This window comes from Rhinoderma darwinii, chromosome 5 (assembly GCF_050947455.1).
Source record: "Rhinoderma darwinii isolate aRhiDar2 chromosome 5, aRhiDar2.hap1, whole genome shotgun sequence".
NCBI lineage: Eukaryota > Metazoa > Chordata > Amphibia > Anura > Rhinodermatidae > Rhinoderma > Rhinoderma darwinii.
The window spans coordinates 225,819,842-225,842,121 of record NC_134691.1 but is presented as its reverse complement, the minus strand read 5'-3'; the positions used below and the strand labels follow the sequence as shown (position 1 = coordinate 225,842,121).

Sequence of the window (22,280 nt, the reverse complement as noted above, 5' to 3'; positions counted from 1 at the left end):
GAGAGCTCTGCTTCTTATTCCTATGGGTAAACCACCACCTGTAACATCCACAGCAGTTGACCGTCGGGACTACTCATCCCCCTACGGCCGCAGCCATGGACTTGTGAGCACTGGTCCACATTTCCTCCCCAGGCCAGTGCTCACTTCCGCTCCACTCTGCTGTGTCCCGTAGGGTGCGCAAACACGCTCACACACCGGTTTGAAAGGGCCAATGCGTACACATGTTTAACATCACTAATTAGCCCATTATCTCCCTAGACTTAAGTAGGGCCCTGCTTGCTCATTGAGAGCATTGTTTGTATTCCTGTTAGTCTTGCAAATGGTCCCTTAGTGTTATCCTGTTCCCGTTGTTCCCATGCCCTGCTACCTGTATCCTGTATCCCGTGTTGTAGCTGTTCCTGTGCTCGCTATAGTGTTGGAGTCGAGTTCTGCCATCTGCCACCTCTGCTGCGTTACACCATGTCTGGTGTCATCTGTCTCGTCTGCATCACCTGCCGTCAAGATCCCATCTGTGCCTAGCCGTTGCTACTGTCTGGACTATCACAGGTACCCTTGTGCTTGGACTATATATATTATCTTGGTACACTGTAGTTTGGCCAGCAGCCATCCCGCGACGGCGGTGCAGCCCAGTGGGTCCACACACCCACAGATCGTAACACCACCAAACATATACAAACTGGATAGCTAGGATTTAAAGGTAAAGACTCGGGAAGGCCAAGCGCAAGTCGAGGCGGTCCACCCGCCCAAGTAAAGGATTCTTATCCACAGTGCCATTTGTAGATACTGACACCCCACCCCGTAGATAATGCCACAGTGTCCTCTGTAGATAGAGCCACACCCCCCTGGATAATTCCCCAGTGCTCTCTGTAGATAATGCCACAGTGCCCTCTGTAGATAATGCCACACTGCCCTCTATAGATAATGCCACAGTGCCCTCTGTAGGTAATGCCACCCCCCCCCCCGTAGATAATGCCCCAGTGGCCTGCGCAGAGAGTGCCACACACCTCCCCTTGATAATGACACAGTGCCCTCTATAGATAATTTCCCAATGCCCTCTGTAGATAACGCCACAGTGCCCTCTGTATATAATGTCGCACACTCCAGCTGTAACACCACAGTTAAATCATGTGTCGCCAAGGGGTTAAAGTGGTTGTCTCATAAAGGCAACCCTTGTATATATGCCCTATTTGGGCATATGGACATCAGATAGGGGGGTCCCCAACTTTGAACCCCATCTATGACCCAAAATGACTCAAATAGACTCTGGCTATGAGTTCTGGTCGACCACAATTCATTTGAAAGGCTGCCATGTTATTCTTCAATTCTCCTGTAGCTGCGTAATGTTTGACCACAAGTGGCTTATCTGAACAGTAACAGTCGACATATATCTAATGTGTATGGCCACCTTAACACATGACAGTTTGACTATATAGCTATGGCCTAAAAGGCTTAAATCATACTCAACTTGTTAAAAAAAACTTATGTTTACCTATCAGTTAATTGCAAACACTATGGTTCCACAACTAGCAAAATCGATTTTGATTTGTCTTTGCATTTTGTTATTACACTGAAAGTTACTACTGTAACATTGGCAATGTTATTGCTCCTATAATTCCCCAGAAATATGAAGCATATAACAGGCTTTCTAAGTTTCTTGTATCTAGTGGGACACACCTGGATTGTAGGCAATATCCCACTGTCCTTGGTGACATCACATCCTAACCTGTTAAAGGGGCCTGGGGCGGTTTTTCATACTTATGACCTATTTACAGAATAGGTCATTAGCATATGATCAGTGGGGACCGACAACCAGACCCCACACCAATCAGCTGCTCCGGCTGCCTGCGGGCATCGGATGTCCGTGATGGAAGCTAATAGCTCCATTCACCGTATAGTGGAGATGCTGCAGTACTGCAGCTCTGCTCCTATTCAAGTGAATGGGAGCAGAGCTGAAGTACTGTAGCACAGCCGCTATGCAGTGTACGGAGCCAACTGCTTCCGACACTGGCCATTGCGTAACATCCAGTGCCCGGAGGCAGCTGGAGCAGCTGATCGGTGCGGGGTCCGGGTGTCGGACCGCAATGATCATATATTGATGACCTATACTGTGGATAGATTATCAGTATGAAAAACCTCCCCGTGCCCCGGACAACCCCTTTAAATTTCAAAGGCTCTTTAGGACATTCTTTATTGTAAGATAAATATTGTCAATAGAACATTGCATGCTCTACCAGCTTCAGACAGCAGAGGGCAGCATAACTCTCCTACATGGAAACCAGCCATGGAAACCAGTGCTTGATGCTGTTGTTCCTGACGGCCTATTTAAAGGGGACTCCGGCGTAAACAACTCGCCTGCAAATTAAGGTATATTTTTGTTTGGCTATTTGTTCCTGATTCTAACCATGACCTTAAGGTTCACATGATTACCAAAATACGGCAGAAAATACATAGCTGTTTTCAAGGGAAAACAGCTCCTGATTTTCAGCCATTTTTTAATCAAACTAGCGTTTTTCGTGGCGTTTTTTACGGCCGTTTTTCACGGCCGTTTTTGGAGCTGTTTTTCTATTGAGTCAATGAAAAACGGCTCCAAAAACAGCTCAAGAAGTGACATGCACTTATTTTTACGGGGCGTCTTTTTACGGGCCGTTTTTTGAAAATGAGGCGTAAAAAAACGCCCTGCCTGAAAAGAACACCATATTTCCCATTGAAATCAATGGGCAGATGTTTGTAGGCGTTCTGCTTCAAATTTTTCTGCCATTTTTCGGGACTTTTAGGGCCCGAAAAACGGCTGAAATAGCCCGTGTGAACATACCCTAACACTGATCCTGGCCTTTTAGATTTCACATCTGTCTTGCTCATTGTATTTGTCACTTGGTTCCTGTTATTCTACTCCTGTCTCTGACCCTTGGCCCGTTCTCTGACTACGATTCCTGTCTCATCCTCTGGCTTTTCGCATTCTGGTCGCCTCTCGGGTGATGACTATTGGCTCCATTCCTGACTATGCTACAGTTCCTTCAGCTCACTTGCTACCAATTGGTGACTATTTAAGGGACTGCGGTCAGTGAATCAAATCAGAAAAGTCAATAGGTCCTTGTGGGGATTAAAGACTATGTACACCTTTGAAAGCCAAAACTTTTTTTGTGTTTTGCGTAATTTTGTAAATACTTTTTATTAACAATTTGTTTTACTTTTTTAGATACAGCTGCTCTTTATTCTCTATACACAGAAGCTGTATCTAGCACTATTCACTGAACCCATCAGAATTTTTAATTAAAAAGTTTATACAAAGTTACACAAAACACACTGAAAATTGCCTTACATAGGTTTACATAGCCTTTAAGGCTGGGTTCACACACTCTATTTACGGACATAATTCGGGCGTTTTAACTTCGAATTACGTCCGAAAATACGGCTCCAATGCGCCGGCAAACATCCGCCCATTCATTTAAATGGGCTTTACGATGTTCTGTGCCGACGGTCATTTTTTTTACGTGCCGCTGTAAAAAGACGGCGCGTAAAAAAGACGCCCGCGTCAAAGAAGTGCATGTCACTTCTTGAGACGTACTTGGAGCCGTTTTCCATTGACACAATGGAAAAACAGCTCGAATTACGTGCGTAATGGACGCTGCGAAAAACGCCTGCAACATGCCATTACGTCTGAAATTCAGGAGCTGTTTTCTCCTGAAAACAGCTCCGTAATTTCAGCCGTAATCGACGCTGCTGTGTGAACATACCCTAAGGGTGAAAAACAGGTTGATTCTTTAGACTCTGCACCCCAGTTCAGCCAGCGCAAAACTGATTGTGGCTTAGAAGATTCACAGCTCCGATGAAAACCGTAACAGTATCTGCAGGCCATAAATCCCAAAAGCGCTGCAATGTCTACTCCCCTGTCTGTAAATGTCTACAAACTTGCCAAATAAGTGGCCCACAAGTCTACTATTGTTTGAGAAATTATACAAGCACGCTGAAGAATTTCTAGTTGCTTTGCTCCTCCAATAGTCCAGCAAACCTCTATTGCAACCACCCCATCAGCGCCTTCTATTTCGGTGCCTCCACTTCATCTACCTGCATCTCCACAATTTTACAGGTACCCTTTGGTCTGCCGAGGATTTATCAACTATACACTTTGAAGTCTATTTTGTGCATACAAAAGTGGCCTATGTGCAGAGGCGTAGCTAGGTTCTCCTGCACCCGGGGCAAAGATTCAGCTTGGCGCCCCCCCCCCCCCTCACAACTCTTTCCCGACATGTCCTTCCCACTCACTATGTTTGCTTTCTCTACGAATCAATGAGGTGTAACTTTTTTTTCCACTTTCATCTTAATGTAACTGAAGCATAAAGCCATTTGTACATTTTACAAGCAGTATAGTTCTATGTGCGGTCCTTGTTTTGCGGATTCGTGATATGCAGCCGTATAAATGGCAACGGATGTGTGCTTGAGTTTTCAACAAAAATGTATCTTAAGCATACATTATACCAACAGGTATAGCTATCAATTCATCAGAATACCAAAATTATACCTGATATAAAAATAAAGTCGGTAAACAAAAATGACAAATATAAATATCTTTATTATCCCATAAGGGAGAAATTACCCACAAAACACATACATTTAAAACACAGAAAATTAAAAACACCCCGGATTGGAATGTCCGACATATCCCATAGTAATAGCCTGAAATGTTTACAATGTATGAAGCTAGAAGATATTGCCTGAAGATCAGAAGTCTAGAATGATCAACTACCTATGGCATAAATATTACAAATTTGTGGATATAGAGAACCACGTCAAAATCTGAATAGGCTATAAATTTATTTACCTGGGGAGGACATAATGAAGCTACCCAATCCGAGGACCACCTCGACGCGCGTTTCGCTTCCTTCGTCAGGAGGTGAATATGCTAGTTGTTTCCCCTCTATAAGTACAAGCTCAAATGAGCTTAATCGGCGCATGACGGATCACGCCCATCTCCATGCGTCAGACCATCCGCGTCATGGCCGGAAGTTGTACCTGGAAACCAGGACTCGTTCTCAAACCAATTGACAACGTCCGGTTCGGCGCATAAGAGATCACGCGACCCGCACGCGCTCCCATCAAGTACCCAGTGAGTAGAACAAGCAGCATATTATAAATAGAGGGAAAATGTCAATTGTGATATCAATTTATAAAGCACAAGAAACCCATTATACAGAAATACTAAATATATCTATCCATAGTGTAGGGATACTAAAAAGTGCTTTAGAGGAATACATAAGTATAGAGATAAATAAATAAATATCCAATTTATGGATGTACAAATACTTCAATAAGTAAACAATATGTCCAAATTTTTATATACAGTGGAGGAAATAAGTATTTGATCCCTTGCTGATTTTGTAAGTTTGCCCACTGTCAAAGACATGAACAGTCTAGAATTTTTAGGCTAGGTTCATTTTACCAGTGAGAGATAGATTATATAAAAAAAAAAAAAGAAAATCACATTGTCAAAATTATATATATTTATTTGCATTGTGCACAGAGAAATAAGTATTTGATCCCTTTGGCAAACAAGACTTAATACTTGGTGGCAAAACCCTTGTTGGCAAGCACAGCAGTCAGACATTTTTAGTAGTTGATGATGAGGTTTGCACACATGTTAGATGGAATTTTGGCCCACTCCTCTTTGCAGATCATCTGTAAATCATTAAGATTTCGAGGCTGTCGCTTGGCAACTCGGATCTTCAGCTCCCTCCATAAGTTTTCGATGGGATTAAGGTCTGGAGACTGGCTAGGCCACTCCATGACCTTAATGTGTTTCTTTTTGAGCCACTCCTTTGTTGCCTTGGCTGTATGTTTCGGGTAATTTTCGTGCTGGAAGACCCAGCCACGAGCCATTTTTAATGTCCTGGTGGAGGGAAGGAGGTTGTCACTCAGGATTTGACGGTACATGGCTCCATCCATTCTCCCATTGATGCGGTGAAGTAGTCCTGTGCCCTTAGCAGAGAAACACCCCCAAAACATAATGTTTCCACCTCCATGCTTGACAGTGGGGACGGTGTTCTTTGGGTCATAGGCAGCATTTCTCTTCCTCCAAAAACGGCGAGTTGAGTTAATGCCAAAGAGCTCAATTTTAGTCTCATCTGACCACAGCACCTTCTCCCAATCACTCTCAGAATCATCCAGATGTTCATTTGCAAACTTCAGACGGGCCTGTACATGTGCCTTCTTGAGCAGGGGGACCTTGCGGGCACTGCAGGATTTTAATCCATTACGGCGTAATGTGTTACCAATGGTTTTCTTGGTGACTGTGGTCCCAGCTGCCTTGAGATCATTAACAAGTTCCCCCATGTAGTTTTCGGCTGAGCTCTCACCTTCCTCAGGATCAAGGATACCCCACGAGGTGAGATTTTGCATGGAGCCCCAGATCGATGTCGATTGACAGTCATTTTGTATGTCTTCCATTTTCTTACTATTGCACCAACAGTTGTCTCCTTCTCACCCAGCGTCTTACTTATGGTTTTGTAGCCCATTCCAGCCTTGTGCAGGTCTATGATCTTGTCCCTGACATCCTTAGAAAGCTCTTTGGTCTTGCCCATGTTGTAGAGGTTAGAGTCAGACTGATTAATTGAGTCTGTGGACAGGAGTCTTTTATACAGGTGACCATGTAAGACAGCTGTCTTTAATGCAGGCACCAAGTTGATTTGGAGCGTGTAACTGGTCTGGAGGAGGCTGAACTCTTAATGGTTGGTAGGGGATCAAATACTTATTTCTCTGTGCACAATGCAAATAAATATATATAATTTTGACAATGTGATTTTCTTTTTTTTTTTTTATATATATAATCTATCTCTCACTGGTAAAATTAACCTAGCCTAAAAATTCTAGACTGTTCATGACTTTGACAGTGGGCAAACTTACAAAATCAGCAAGGGATCAAATACTTATTTCCTCCACTGTACATGACTAAAACCATCATTAAACACTACATCACCTATTGGTCCATAAAATATGAATAATTTACCATAAATACCAATATAAACATAACAACGTGTGTATATATATATATATATATATATATATATATATAAACCATAATAATAAGAGGATCATCAAAAACCAAGACAGACCCACAATCATAATAATAAAAAAAAAAAAAATATATAAATATATAAAGTGCACAAGTGTAAGTCGATGAATTCGTGGTAATTTCTCCCTTATGGGATAATAAAGATATTTATATTTGTCATTTTTGTTTACCGACTTTATTTTTATATCAGGTATAATTTTGGTATTCGGATGTGTGCTTGAGGCCTTAGGCCTCATGCCCACTTCAGTTGTTTTCATCAGGGTGCTATCCTTTGTTTGAACAGATAGCACCCTGACACATTCATTTTAATGGGGCCATGCACCTTCCGTTGTTTTAACAGAACCGTGCCGCCGTTCCCTCGAAAATAGGGCAGGTCCTACACCTGCACGTTTTTGCATGAGGCCATACAGTCAAATCCTTCCTCCCCATTAAAACAATTTATACAGAATCCCCTCACCCCACACTTAATATTTATTCAAGTCCCCCCTCCCACACAAAAACTATTTATAAAGAACCCCCCCCCCCACACACACACACACACACACACACATAACACTGACAGCTCCCGCTACTTGCACATACACAGCTGTACTTATCAGGCCGGAGCTCCGTGGAGGGATCTTCATGTTATGAGGGGTCACACGTTGCAGGCAGGAGAGCTGTGTGTACGACTGCTCCTCCCCAGCCCTCTCTTTCTCCATCCTCCCTGCCTGTCTGCTAGCTGGGGCTGAACACTTCAATGGTGTTCTCCTCATAGGCAGAGTGTATGGCCGGCTGCATTATATGACGTCACATGTGATGTATAAAGCAGTCGCCCGGAGCACACACGCTCTGCCTGTGAAGGAGAACATTGTGCATAACATTACACAGCTCCCTCTCCTGTCCCATGCGCTGCCCCGCTTTTAAATAAATTTAACAGCAATGGGTGGCCATGGCACTAAACGTCCATGGGGGTACCGGCCCGGAGAGCACATGCCTCCACTCCCTAGTCGGCGCCCCCCCTTCCTTCCCTTGTGGTTGCGCCTGGGGCACATGCCCCGCCTGCCCCCCCCCCCACTTGCTATTCCCCTGCCTATGTGATTTCATTGCTCTCAGGAGAGGCTCTGGCGTCACTGCTTTTGGAGCAAAACTATCTGATTGTGTAGTCTCTGAACTCCTTCCTAGTCACATTTCGAAGAATCTTCCTAACGCTTTCTTTCAACAACAGTAAATACCCGTTACCCTTGACTTTAATGGTGTTTTCCGATACCTACTTTTTTTTTTAAATCTCTGCTCCGCTTATTATTATCATAAATAAACTCCCCCTGAATACAAATTTTTTATTTTTGCACAACACTTATTTGTTTACATTTTGAGGTTTATTTACCTCTATGTCTGTCTTCATTTAACAGCTCATGCGTGATTCAAATACAGATTTATTGAACCGCGCATGCGCTAGTTTACTGCATCGACGATAGGAACTGAACAGAAACGTCACTGATGACGATGATGTTCGTGGAAAAGACAGAAAGAGGAGTTCGTCCAGAAGTAGAGAGGATAGAAGACCGGTCGGCATGTCATCGGAAGTGCTAAGTTTCAATGGTTGCGGAGTCACGTGACACAACTCGTTATTAGAAGATATCAAGATTTTTGCATAAGTAAGTATATTAGAATGTTAGTTTACTAGATATTTAAAATATGTTGGAAAATAGTTGGAAAAAGTTGGAAAACCCCTATAAGGCTCTTCATGAATCCTGCCATGCTTTTGTTGACTCTGGTGCTCTTAAGAGTTTAATTGAGTATTCCCTCATCAAGAAACTCCATATACCTCTATTGTCGCTCCAAGAAACTCTATTTCTCACCTCTGTCAGTGGAACGCTCATCTCACAGGGTCAAGTCAATCTTCAAACGAGAGTTCTTCATACTGAAGATATTTCCTTCCTGGTCCTTCATCTATCCAGTTAAGTTCTCTTGGGATTACCCTGGCTCAGACTCTACTTATCTATAGATTGGTTGGCTGGGCAGATCGTCTGACTGGGGTCCTCATTTTCCAAGTACTGTCTCCAATATCTGGACCCGCCTTGAGTACTTACGTTCATGTAAATTTCTCTTCTGTCTTGTGTCCCACATCAATACCTGGACTGATATTTTCGCTAAGCAGAAAACAGAGACTCTCCCAGGGCACCATCCCTAAGGCTGTGGCGTTCTGCCTTCTTCAAGGCCATCCTCCTCTCATGGTTTAAAGTGTATCCACTTTCCCTACCAGAGACTGAGGCAATGCCAGCATATATAAAAAAAAATCTGAAGAGAGAATTTATCTTGCAGTCTTCTTCCCCTGCCAGGGCCATATTCTTTTTGTTAAAAAGATGGATGATCCTGGAGACCTTATATTGACTAAGAGGGACTTAATAGGATCCCTGTGAAGAATAGGTACCCACTTTTGCTGGTTTTGGAGCTGTTTGACCGCAATTAAACTACTTGTTACTGATGTAAATTAGACCTACGTGGGGCCTGCAATCTAATGCAGATTAAAGAGGGCGATTTGGGCATTATGAATTTTTGGTGATGCCCTTTGGTCTATGTGACGCTCCCATGGTTTTCCAACAGTTTGTAAATAACATCTTCAGGGATGTTCTGCACCAATACATTTTAGTTTACCTTGACAATATTCTCACTTACATCAAGAATCTGAAAACCCATCGATTGCAGGGTGCATGCAGACTGTTTTCCAGAATGGCTGTGTTCTGAGATAGGTCAGCATTACATGGACACTTTAAACCATCCCATGCCATGATGAGGTGGACATCTGCACCCATTCCCCCTCATAGAACCTCATTAATTCCTGCGCTCTCTCTTGTTTGGCCAGCTTCAATGACACACCTATTGCAGCAAAAGAAAGCAATGGGGTATGCCTCCACAAAGGGGTATACAAGAAAGATGGTGCCAAATACCCCTTCACAAGATAAATCCTCCTCGGCTCTAGAGTCCCCAGACCATTAAGTTCTCTCACCTACAGACATATCAGGTATTGAACTTTCCATTCATAACCCTGCTTCACTGTTGGGGCTGTTCAAGAATATACCTGAGCTTGCCAAAATGTTGGCAAAGCTCGCTTAAGACCTGACTAAGGAAACCTCATATATGGGAAATGAGGAGCATAAGAGAAGCGCAGGAAGTGACGTGCCGTGAATCTGCCAGGCCACACACCCCTTCCGAAGCAAGAATGAAACGCTGCCCACATGGCAGTAGCATGCCACAGGCAAGCTCTGACATCCCTTCACTTTGGACGGTGTGTGTATACGCCGTTGACTCTGGAACCTGCTATTTTTCTATAATAAACCTGCTGATTCAGAGCTACAGTTATCTGGCACAGTTGTATGAGACACCCAGTCGGGTACTAACGAGACGCTGTACACACTCCCACCATCTTTTGCTATTCTACAATTTTAAAGGAACAGAGAAAATCTGCGGAATTTTGGAATCCATGCTGGGGAGGTTCTTGTTGACCAATTGAAAGGTACAGCCGCAGAGCATGTGAGATTTATGAGAGTATAGTTACAACTATACGGTACTGGATACATAGTCGTTCTCCAATGAGAGGCTGTACATCTCGCCATTCTGCTATATTGCAATTTTAAAGGTGCGGACTGGGAAATATTTTGTTTTTTGATGGTCAATGTGAGGCGGTAGAGACAAGGTGCCCTGCTGCAAGGAACCTTTGGTAAGAAGCCTACAGCCATAGAAATATATTGCTGTCCCAGAGGCTACAGTGATAAGTCGGTCGGCCAAAACCTGATGTTCCGGGGATTAATCGAGATGACCTAAACAGCGAAAATATATATGCCCATGTGGATCATTGGACTTAAAGCTGGAATAAAGATCATTACCATCTGCAGCCATACCAGCTGATCCACACGAAGATGGGTGATATCGTTCTGTATAAAGCTATGGGGGAATACGTTTGCTGCGGGAGAACTGTGCCGCTGGGCAATATCGAACAGTCCTGTATGTCCTGTATGTTTTCAATGAGAAACACGGTTAAAGGGAACCTGTCACCAGCATTTCAACTATTAAACCAGCAATACCTGGTGATAGTGGGTGAAAAATCATTTTTATGTAACCTATAATTATCTTCTAAGTAAGCTCTGTACCTTTAGTATTCCATTTTTTAGTGTTCCTGTGCCGTATGCTAATGAGCATAAGAGTCACATCTTCATTCCTCAAGCCTTTCCGTGTGTAGTTGCTTACTATTGATTGACAGCTCCTCGCCTCCCCCAGCACACATGAAATCCCACGATTGCGCATTGATGTCCTGTTCTGGTGCATGCGCACAACGGGACACCATAGCGGTGCATGCGCAGTAACTAGATTTGAGGCCCGGATGAAGCAGAAGCGGAAGGGTATCAAACTATACATGATGAGCGCATGCACGCTATCTCAGACGAGACAATTTTGGCATTCTGGGCAGACCAGTTTTCAGCTGTGGGCAGGCATAAGAAGAGGAACGAGCGAGACTGCTGGATTATTTCCATAAAAGGCGCAAAATGTTTAGAGACCATTTATTATGGTCGGAGGAGGAGGAGGAGGTTAAGTGAGGGGATAACGGCATTGAACTTTTGATAGCAGTAGCCTGCGGGGGGTGAGGAGAGTTCAATAGGTGAAATGCTGGTGACAGGTTCCCTTTAAGCAGAGTGAGACTGACATTATGGACATTGGAAATTGGATGAAATACTAATAATGAATAAGAATATCATCAAAAAGCTAATTTATTTCAGTAATTCAATTCAAAAAGTGATTAATTACACACATCTATTTCCAGCATTTTTTTCTTTTAATGTTGAAGATTATGGCTAACAGTTAAAGGGGTTTTCCACCTTCTGACAACTGATGACCTATCCACCGGATAGGTCATCAGTACATGATCTGTGGGGGTCCGACACCCGAATCCCGCACAGATCAGCTGGTCCAGTGCCTCTGTGCACCGGACGTACATGCCGGAGGCACGCCACGGAATAGCGGTCAAGCTGCAGTACTGCATCTCTGCTCCTATTCAAGTGAATAGGAGTGGACCTGCAGTTCTGCAGCACGGCCGCTATGCTATGTACGGAGCCAACTGCTTCCGGGCTCCGTACATAGCATTATGTGCCATAACATTCGGTGCCCGCAGACCACCGGAGCGGCTTATCGTGCGGGGTCCAGGTGTCGGACCTGCACCGATGATATACTGATGACCTATCTGGTGGATAGGTTATCAGTTGTCAGAAGGTGGACAACCCCATTAATTAAAATCCAAAATTTAGGTGTCTCAGAAAATTAGAATATTATATAAGCCCAATTTCAAAAATTATTTTTAATACCGAAATGTAGGCCTACTGAAAAGTATGTACAGTATATGCGCTCAATACTTGGTCGGGGCTCCGACTCTGCATGAATTACTGTATCAATGCGGCGTGGCATGGAGGCGATCAGCCTGTGGCACTGCTGAGGTGTTATGGAAGCCCAGGTTGCTTTGATAGTCGCCTTCAGCTCATCTGCATTGTTGGGTCTGGTGTCTCATCTTCCGCTTGACAATACCCCATAGATTCTCTATGGGGTTTAGGTCAGGCGAGTTTGCTGGCCAATCAAGCACAGTGATACTGTGGTTATTAAACCAGGTATTGGTACTTTTGGCAGCGTGGGCAGGTGCCAAGTCCTGCTGGAAAATGAAATCAGCATCTCCATAAAGCTTCTCAGCAGAGGGAAGCATCAAGTGCTCTAAAATTTCTTAATAGATGGCTGCATTGACTCTGTGATAGTGGGTTAGTGCTGTGTTGAACACTGAAAAATAGAAGTGTTGAAGTTTATACACGGGAGGTAGAATAAACAGCTTGGGTATAATAAATGATGACAAGAGTAGGTGTGAATTCTCGGAAACACACTAAAGTATCTAAAAACTCACAGAAAGAAAATACAAGCATGCAGCATCAGAAGAGAAATGTGTCAATTAACCAGGGGGGGGGGGATGTGTAAATAGAGACCCCAATCGTAAATCCCTAGATTCAAAAACAATCATTAATTGGTGTACCAATTCAAAGGGGAGAGTAGAGGACACCAAAGGAAATTGGGAAAGATTATGGAAGAGAAGTCCCAAAGCGAGAAAGGAACACCACTACATCAGATAAGAAACTGGTTGTGGTGAATAATTGTAAGGGTATGTACACACACAAAATGAAAAATGTCTGAAAATACGGAGCTGTTTTAAAGGGAAAACAGATCCTGATTTTCCGGCGTTTTTTAATCAAAGTCACGTTTTTCGCAGCATTTTTAACAGCCGTTTTTTTCTATAGAATCTATGAAAAACTGCTCCAAAAACGGCTGAAGAATTGACATGCACTTCTTTTTGTGGCCACATAAAAAACGCCCCGTCGGGACAGAATGCAGTTTTTCCCATTGAAATCAATGGGCAGATGTTTGTAGGAGTTCTGCTTCCAATTTTTTCTGCCGTTTTTTGGGTCATTTACGTCCCAAAAAACGGCTAAAAACACTACGTGTGAACATACACTAACAGATCTATTGTGGATTTAGTGGTTGAATTGGGAGGTCCAAAATGTAACATTTCCTTTCTAAGGGCAGATATGCAGATACTAAGTGAAAGGGTTGAAACGGTGGAAGGGAAGTTTGAAGAGGTGGAAGTAAAAATGGGCAGATTGGTAAAGAAGTGAGCGAATTAAAAATGGTAAATAAGTGTCCTGCTCAGAAGAGAGAAGGCCTGCATTGACACAGGACGGCGCAGGGATGGGATTAAGGTGAGTACGTAAAGTTGTTTTTTTTTCACTTAAAAGTGTGAGTGGCATTATCTACGGGGTGAGCTATATGTGGGACACTATCTACAGGGGGCTGTATGTAGGGCACGATCTATGGGGGAGCTATATGTGGGGCACTATATACAGGGAGTGCTATATGTGGGATACTATCTACAAAGGGGCCTATATGTGGAGCGCTATCTACAGTGGGGCTATATGTAGAGCGCTATCTACAGGGGACTATATGTGGGCATTATCTGCAGGGGGGCTATATGTGGGGCACTATCTACAGGGGGCGGTATGTGGGTACTATCTACAAGGGGATCTATGGGGGCACTATCTACAGGGAGCACTGTGTGTGTGTGGGACACAGTATATTGTGCTATTATACTCAGGGACACAGTGTATGGCGCTATTATAATTAGAGGTGGAGTGTATGGCGGATTATATTTAGGTGAGTAGTGTGTGGCACCATGAGAATTTTATGTTCGTTTATAGGTGCAGAAATGTTTGAAAAGTGAGAAGCTAAAGACATCTGAGCGTCAAACCCTAGAAATGGTCATCATAGAGGTCTGGACCGTATGGAGAAGAAAAGAAGAAAAGAGAAAAAACAACTAGAATCTGAAAAGACATCACCGGTGAGTCACTTAATGTAAATGTTTATTCTGCCTCTAATCAGTACTGTAGTCACTGTATGATCTGCAGCAAGATGATGGGTGGTATAATTTTTTTTTTGGGGTGAAACAGCAACTCCCAGCATATCCTTATCATTGTTTGAGTCATGCTGGAAGCATTAGTTTTACGCCGTACAAACCTATACAGCAGGGGTAGCCTGGCTGGTATATACAGGGATGATGGGGTTTATATACAGGAATGATGGTCGTTATATACAGTTTTATACAGGGATTATGGTTGTTACATACAGGGATGATGGTTGTTATATACAGGAATGATGGGTAGTCTAGCTATCATCCATGCATTAACCCCAATCATCCCTGTGTATACCAGCCATCATCCCCTTATATAACCCCCATTATCCCTGTATATAACAACCATCATCCCTGTATATACCAGCCATCAACCCTGTTTATAACCCCAATCTTACCTGTATATTATAGCCAGGCTGGTATATACAGAGATGATGACTAGAACATTCAGGGCTGATGGGGGTTATATACAGGGATGATGGCTGGTATACTCAGGGATTATGGAGGTTATATACAGACATGATGGGGGTTATATACAGGGATGATGGCTGGTATATAATTAGAATGTGCCTCTTCAGTTGTAAATATGCGTTAGGGGGGCCCATTGGGTTGGGGCCCACTAAGATTTGTCGTCGTCCCCCCCTGTGCTAAACCCCTAGCTATGCCTCTGCTCTACCTAGACCAATGCTGGTTAAAATTATGTGTACACGGGATCATAACAAAATAATGCACTCGAGGGCAAACTGTCAAGCATTATCTTGGAATTGTATTAATATAAGGCATTTCCCAGATTTTGCAATGCAGACACAAAAGAGGGGCACATTTAGAAAATGTAAAATTAGATTAAGGGAACAAAAAATGTAATACTCTCTTTTATTCCCAGCTTAACTGAGGATTGTTCCTAATGAAAAGCATTATTTTTTTGTCATTACAAAAGATGCAATGGAATGGATCGATAGCAATTTAATATCTTGAGATGTAAGTGTGCTTGTTTATAAAAAAGAGACCATAATATTAATATTGCTATTGGTATTAATATGTAATACAGTAGATAATCATACTGGAAATGCTTCGGTAGGGAAGATGGAGGTGAGATTATGCTAGTGAATGGTTCCTCTGGTGCAATTTAGTTAAGGCACAGTGGACTATATAGAGAGGGAGGGGTGGGGGTTGCCAGGAGTAGGGGGAAGAGATTGGTTTTGTTTTTTCATTATTTAAATGGTGAAGCTTATTTCTTGGCATGTAAGAGGCATGAGAAATGGGCTTAAGCGGTTGGCATTATTCAACTACATAGTAAATTATAACCCTGATATTTGTATACAGGAGACACACTTAGTAAAGGGGGAAGAGAATTGGTTGAAAAAAAAAAAACATGGGTTGCAGTGCATTACAGTTCATTCCAGTCTAGATACTCCAGGGGAGTAAGCATTTTGAGAAAAAGAAAAAACAACTAAATTTGTGTTTTACGCACACTGGGATGATGTGGAGGGGAGATAAATTGTACTGAATTGTTTAACTGGTTCCCGACTGCAGGCTGTATATAAAAGGCCGGTGGTCGAGGTCCTTAAAATTGGAAAAATGGATGTGTATAAAAATGATAAAAAAAGAGGCCTGCATTGTCTACGAAAAACACATTGCAAAAACCACGTCGCTAGCCCAACAAATCTAAAAGTTATAGCCGTTTAACTAACGCATGCTAAAAATGGCTAAATGGTGTCTGGTCCTGAAGGCTCAAAATAGCCCTGTCCTGAACTGATTAATACAGAATTTGGAATGTGTTATAATAACAGTATAGAAAACGCCACCGTTTAAGCATGAAATCCTTAAAAAGTTTTATGATCTTTTGGAGGGGAAATCATCCGAATTGTTGGCAATTTTAATATTATGGATTATCAAATGGAAAAATTTTATTTACTACCCACTAACAAAAACCAAATAGGTAACACTCCTTTATGCAAGTGGTGTGAGGAACTTGACTGGCTAGATAGGTTAAATACAGAGAAAAATAACTAGCTAGATAGGTTAAATACAGAGAAAAATAATTTTGGGATGCACACAACAATAATAGTATGGGATGCATTCAACGCCTTTTTTAGGGGTCTTTGTAAGAAAGAAATAGTGCAGTTTAAATTAAAATATCAAGGGGAAAGGAAGAGATTGATGGACGAATGTGTGCAATCTGAAGCTAAATAGATTATAAACTGTTCAGAGCAAAACAAAAGTAAATGGAAGGGGATGCAGATTATGCTGGAGAAACATATAATGCAGAAAGTACACAGCTCCTCAGCAATTGCTAAGAGTAATTGGGTGATAAAAGGAGAAAAGCCAGGAAAATTGCTTGCCCAATTAAAAAAGAACAAAAATAAGAGTACTTTTTTTTAGGGGCTATAAGGCTGGGTTCACACTGAGTTTTTTGACGAGTTTGAGGCAATTTATACAACAGAATACAGAGGCACATCGGAGGAGTTTGAAACGTACATTGACTCTGCAAGTTTAAAAAATGTCAGCAGAAGCTAAGAGATCATTAGAAGCCCCACTTAAGTTGAAAAAACTGCACCCCTCAAAGTATTCAAAACAGCATTTAGAAAGTTTCTTAACCCCTTAGGCTTTTCACAAGAAATAAAGCAATGTAGGCAATGTTAGCAATGAAATTTACAAATTACATTTTTTTTGGCAGAAATTCTTTTTTAATCCTTTTTGTCTTTAACCCAGAAGGTTTTACCAGAGAAACGCAACTCAATATTTATTTCTCAGATTCTGCAGTTCACGACTCCTTGCTCCAGCATTCACTATTCCGTGTGCGGTTCGGCGCATGCTGCACGATGTTGTGACGTCATCGTGCCTGTCTGCGCCAAGTCACTCATAGCACAGACCGGAGCAGAAGGATCCTCCACCCATCATGGGAATGGGGATAGCTAAGTAATTATGTTATTATTTTTCTATTAGGTACTAAGGGGCATTATACTGCGTAGGGAAGGGGGCTGATATGGTGGCAGCTATAGGAGCATTTTACTGTATGGGCGGCATTATACTGTGGGGGCATTATACTGTGGGGACAGCTATGGGGGGCATTATACTGTATAGGGGGCATTATACTGTGGGGACAGCTATGGATGGCATTATACTATGGCGCAGCTATGGGGGGGCATTATATTGTGGGGGCAGCTATGGGAGGCATTATACTGTGTGGGGGCAGCTATGGGGGGCATTATACTGTGGGGGCATTATACTGTGGGGGCAGCTATGGGGGGCATTATACTGTGGGGACAGCTATGGGTGGCATTTTACTGTGGGGGCAGATATTGAGGACATTATATTGTGGGGGCAGCTATGGGGGGGCATTATACTCTGTGGGGCATCTGTGGGCATTATACTGTATAGGGCATATGTGTGGACATTATACTGTATGAGGGCATTATACTGCATGGTGGCAGCTATGGGGGCATTATACTGTGTGGGGGGCACTATGGGAGCATGATACTGTGTGGGCTGAACAGGGTGTGTATGGGCAAGGATTGGGTGGGATTAGAAGCGCGGCTTAAAAGAAAAAAAATTGCCGCTGCGCACCGCATCGACTGTCCCTCTTTGTGATACTTGAAAGTATACCACTGTCTGCAGGGTCGGCTGTATAGCACTGTATACAGGGGGGCTGTATGGCACTATTTACAGGGGGGGCACTATCTACAAGGGCAGGCTGTGTGTGGTACCCAGGGGAGGGGGTCCCAGTCCAAAAGTTTGCTATGGGGTCTAGTGTTTCCCAGTTACGCCCCCTGTTCACGTCCAAATTCTAATAAAATGTATGAAAGACCTGTGGGGTCAAAATGTTCACTACTAGTTTCCAAAATTGGGTCTTTTTTGGGGTTTTTGTTTGGGCAACACAAGACCTTTTCAAACCTGACATTATGCCTAAAATTAGCTAAAAAAAACAAACAATCATTTGAACCCCACAGGTGTTTCATAGTTTTTGTTAGAATTGGGCAGTGAAAATAAAGAAAAACATTTTTTTCAATAAGACTTAGTTTTAGTGCAAAATTTTTCATTTTCTCAACAAATAAAGGTGAAAAGGCACCACAACATTTGTAAAGCAATTTCTCCCGAGTACGGCAATATCCCATATGTGGCAATAAACTGCTGTTTGGGCACACGGTAGGACTCAGAAGAGAAAGCGCCATTTGGCTTGTGGGGAGCAGATTGTGCTGGATTGGTTTCTGGGCGCTATGTTGAATTTGCAAAGCCTGTGTGGGACCAAAACAGTGGAAACCCCCCAGAAGTGACGTCCTTTTGCCTCAAGGTATTCACCTATGGGTTTAGTGAACATTTTATCCCCACAGGTGTTTTCCAGAAATTCGTGTACACTCGATGTTGCAGAGTGAAAATGGCAATTTTGCCATAGATATGCCAATATGTGGTGCCCAGCTTGTGCCACCATGAAAAGACGGCTCTCTAATTATTGTGCTGTGATTCCCAGTTTTAGAAATACCCTACATGTGGCCCTAATCTTTTGCCTGGACATTCGACAGGGCTCAGGAGTGAAAGAGTACCATGCAAAGTTGAGACCTAATTTTGAAACTTACAAAATATTGGTTCACAATTGCAGAGGCTCTGATGTGAAATAATAAAAGAAACCCCTGAGAAGTGACCTCATTTTGGAAACGACACCCTTCAAGGCATTTATTAAGGGGTGTAGTGAGCATTTTAACCCCACAGGTCTTTTCCATAAATGATTGCGCGGTGGATGATGCAAAGTAAAAATTGAAATTTTTCCCTAGATATGCCAATTCAGTGGCAAATATGTAGTGCTCAGCTTGTGCCACTGGAGACACACAGCACAAAAAAATTGTTAAAAGGGTTCTCCGGGGGTATGGCGATGCCATATATGTGGTAGTAAACTGCTGTTTGGGCACAGTGTGGGGCTCAGAAGAGCAGGGGCGCCATTTGGATTTTGAAGTGCAGATTTTGCTTGGTAGTTGTTTTGTTTCGATTATTACTGGTAATTCAATTTATAATGTGTGCAGATATGTAAGCTGGGCGGAGTACATCAGGGGCATAGTAAGGTGTTATAATAATGGGGTAAAAAAAATGTTTAGATGTATGTTATGCTGTGAAGAAATCCTTTATGCATAGGCCAGTGTTGCACTGGTAAATGTCCTTACTTATACCTCTTTTGGTCCACACTCCGCACCTTTGTAGTTTTTGGGAATTCTGCTGGAAAGTGTTGCCCTGGTATTATACGGGCACCCTCGCTTCTAGCAGATATGTTTGGGCCCTCCCTTTCATGGTTCCCTAATTTTAGGGCCTTGATAAATCGCCTCTTGGAACAGAAGAAATGTTCCCCTCGGGCCGGCACAACTGCATATTTTTTCTTTCCTGACTTATTGGAGCCTTATCTTATTTTATTTTTTCATAGACGTAGTTTTATGAGGGCTGTTTTTTGGGGGACGAGCTGTAGTTATTATTGGTACCATTTTGGGGTATATGCGACCATTATATTATTATATTTTTGCAAGGCAAGGTGACCAAAAAACAGCAATTCTGGCAAAGTTTCTTAGGTTTTTTTTTAAACAGTGTTCACAACGAGTTAAAAAATTACATGTTAACTTTATTCTGTGGGTCAATACGATTCCGGCGATACCAAATTTATAGCGCTTTTTTTATGTTTTTGCACAATAAAATTACTTTTGTAAAAAAAATGTATTTTTTTCTGTTGCCATGTCCTGAGAGCCATAATGTTTTAATTTTTTTTGTCGATGGAGCTTTATGATGGCTTGTTTTTTGCGAGATGAGCTATAGTTTTTATAGGTACCATTTTTGGATACATGTGACTTTTGTTCACTTTTTATTCCAATTTTTGGAAGGCAAGGTGACCAAAAAACATAAATTCTGGCATTTTTTATTAGCTGTTTTGTTTTGTTTACGGCGTTTACTGCGCAGGATGAATAACATAACATTTTTATATCTCAGGCTGTTAGGGACGCGGCGATACCAAATATATATGGTTTATATATTTTTTTTCAATAATAAAGGACTTGATAACTGAAAAAGGGTGATTGTGTTTTATTTTATTACTTGAACCTTTTTTTTTTTACAACTTTTTTTCACTTTTAAAAAAGAAATAAAACAATTTTAGCCCCATTTTTGAAGGTCGAACTGTCTGATTTAAGTTCTAACACATTGCACTACCTACGTAGTGCAATGTATTAGAACTGTAAGTCGTTCACTGACAGCAAGCCGATTAGACTCTGCCTCTGGGCAGGGTCTAATCGGCTTCCATAATGGCAAACCAGAATAAAACCAGCAATTCCACCACGTGTAAATGTGCCCTTAGAATAAAAAGTGATCAAAGACTTGCCTGTACCCCAAAATGGTACAGATAAAAACTACAGATTCACCCGCAAAAAATAAGCATTTACACCACTCAGAATATAGCGACACAAAATGTTCAGAGTGTGTTCCAAGAAAATTGGGTACCATTTATCAGTGCGACACTGGCCACACATCTATGAATTGTTATACCACCTTATTATGCCTTCATGTACTCCGCGCAGCTTACATATGCCCCCACATTATAAACTGACATACCAGTAAAACTCCAGACAGAACTACTACCAAGCAAAATCCACGCTCCAACAGTGTGTGAAAACAGCAGTTTACTTCCACATATATGGCATTCCCATATACCGGGACAACCCGCTCTACAGTTTATAAGGTAATTGTCTTCAGTGGAAAAAGCTGTGCACAACATATTGTGCACTAAAATGGCATATCAGTGGAATATCCACTGCGCGTTATTTTCTTGTAAGGCCTTATTCACATGAACATGTTTAACGTCCGTGATACGCGTGTGAAAATCACACGCGTCGCACGGACCTATGTTAGTCAATGGGGCCGTTCAGACATTCCATGATTTTCACGAAGAGTGTGTTCGCTGCGTAAAACTCATGACATGTCCTATACTTGGGCGTTTTTCGTGCATCACGCACCCATTGAAGTCAATGGGTGCGTGAAAATCACGAGCAGCACACGGAAGCACTTCTGTGTGTCACGCATGACTCGCGCAACAGTAGATCAAGAAATGAAGAGAAATGAAATGAAGAAAAAAAACCACTTCCTTCATTTATTTTTCTAAACATCAAAACCGCGTGTCATAAGGATGGCATATGCACAAAAATCACGCAGCCACGCATCCACGCAGCAAACACTTATGACACACTGAACTGCAACGCGCAAAACGCACACGTTCATGTGAATAAGTCCTAAAAGAGTAGTATTGGGTCGAAATATTCACTGCACCCCTTAATAAATACCTTGAGGGGTATAGTTTCCAAAATGGGGGTCACTTCTTGGGGGTTTCTTTTACTATTTTACCTCAGAGCCCTGCAATTATGGGCCAATGCTGTGAAACATCACCAAAACAGACCACAAAGGCGCATGGTGCCCTTTCACTCCAGGCAAATGATAAATGCCTTGAGGGCTGTAGTTTTCAAAATGGGGCCATTTCCCGGGGCTTTCCACTGTACTCTGGTACTTCAGGGTGTTTGCAAATGTGACATCCCGAACACCAATCCAGCAAAATCTGCGCTCCAAAGCCAAATGTTGCTCCTTCCCTTCTGAGGCCTGCTGTGTGCCCAAACTGCAGTTAAGGGCCACACATGGGGTATTGCCGTACTCAGGGAAAATTGAGTAACAAATTTTGTGGTGTTTTTTCACTTATTACCCCCTTTAAAAATTGGGAGCTAAACCAACATC

The 22,280-nt window shown here is 42.5% G+C and overlaps 1 long non-coding RNA gene across 1 annotated transcript in view; it reads left to right on the top strand.

Moving 5' to 3' along the window:
• The first annotated feature begins 2,284 nt into the window (after positions 1-2,284).
• The window catches only part of LOC142651830 (uncharacterized), an 83,480-nt gene continuing 63,484 nt past the window's right edge, over positions 2,285-22,280 (top strand). The window contains exon 1 of the long non-coding RNA XR_012847718.1: positions 2,285-2,364. This is a non-coding gene — a long non-coding RNA (uncharacterized LOC142651830). The remainder of the gene's footprint in view (positions 2,365-22,280) is intronic.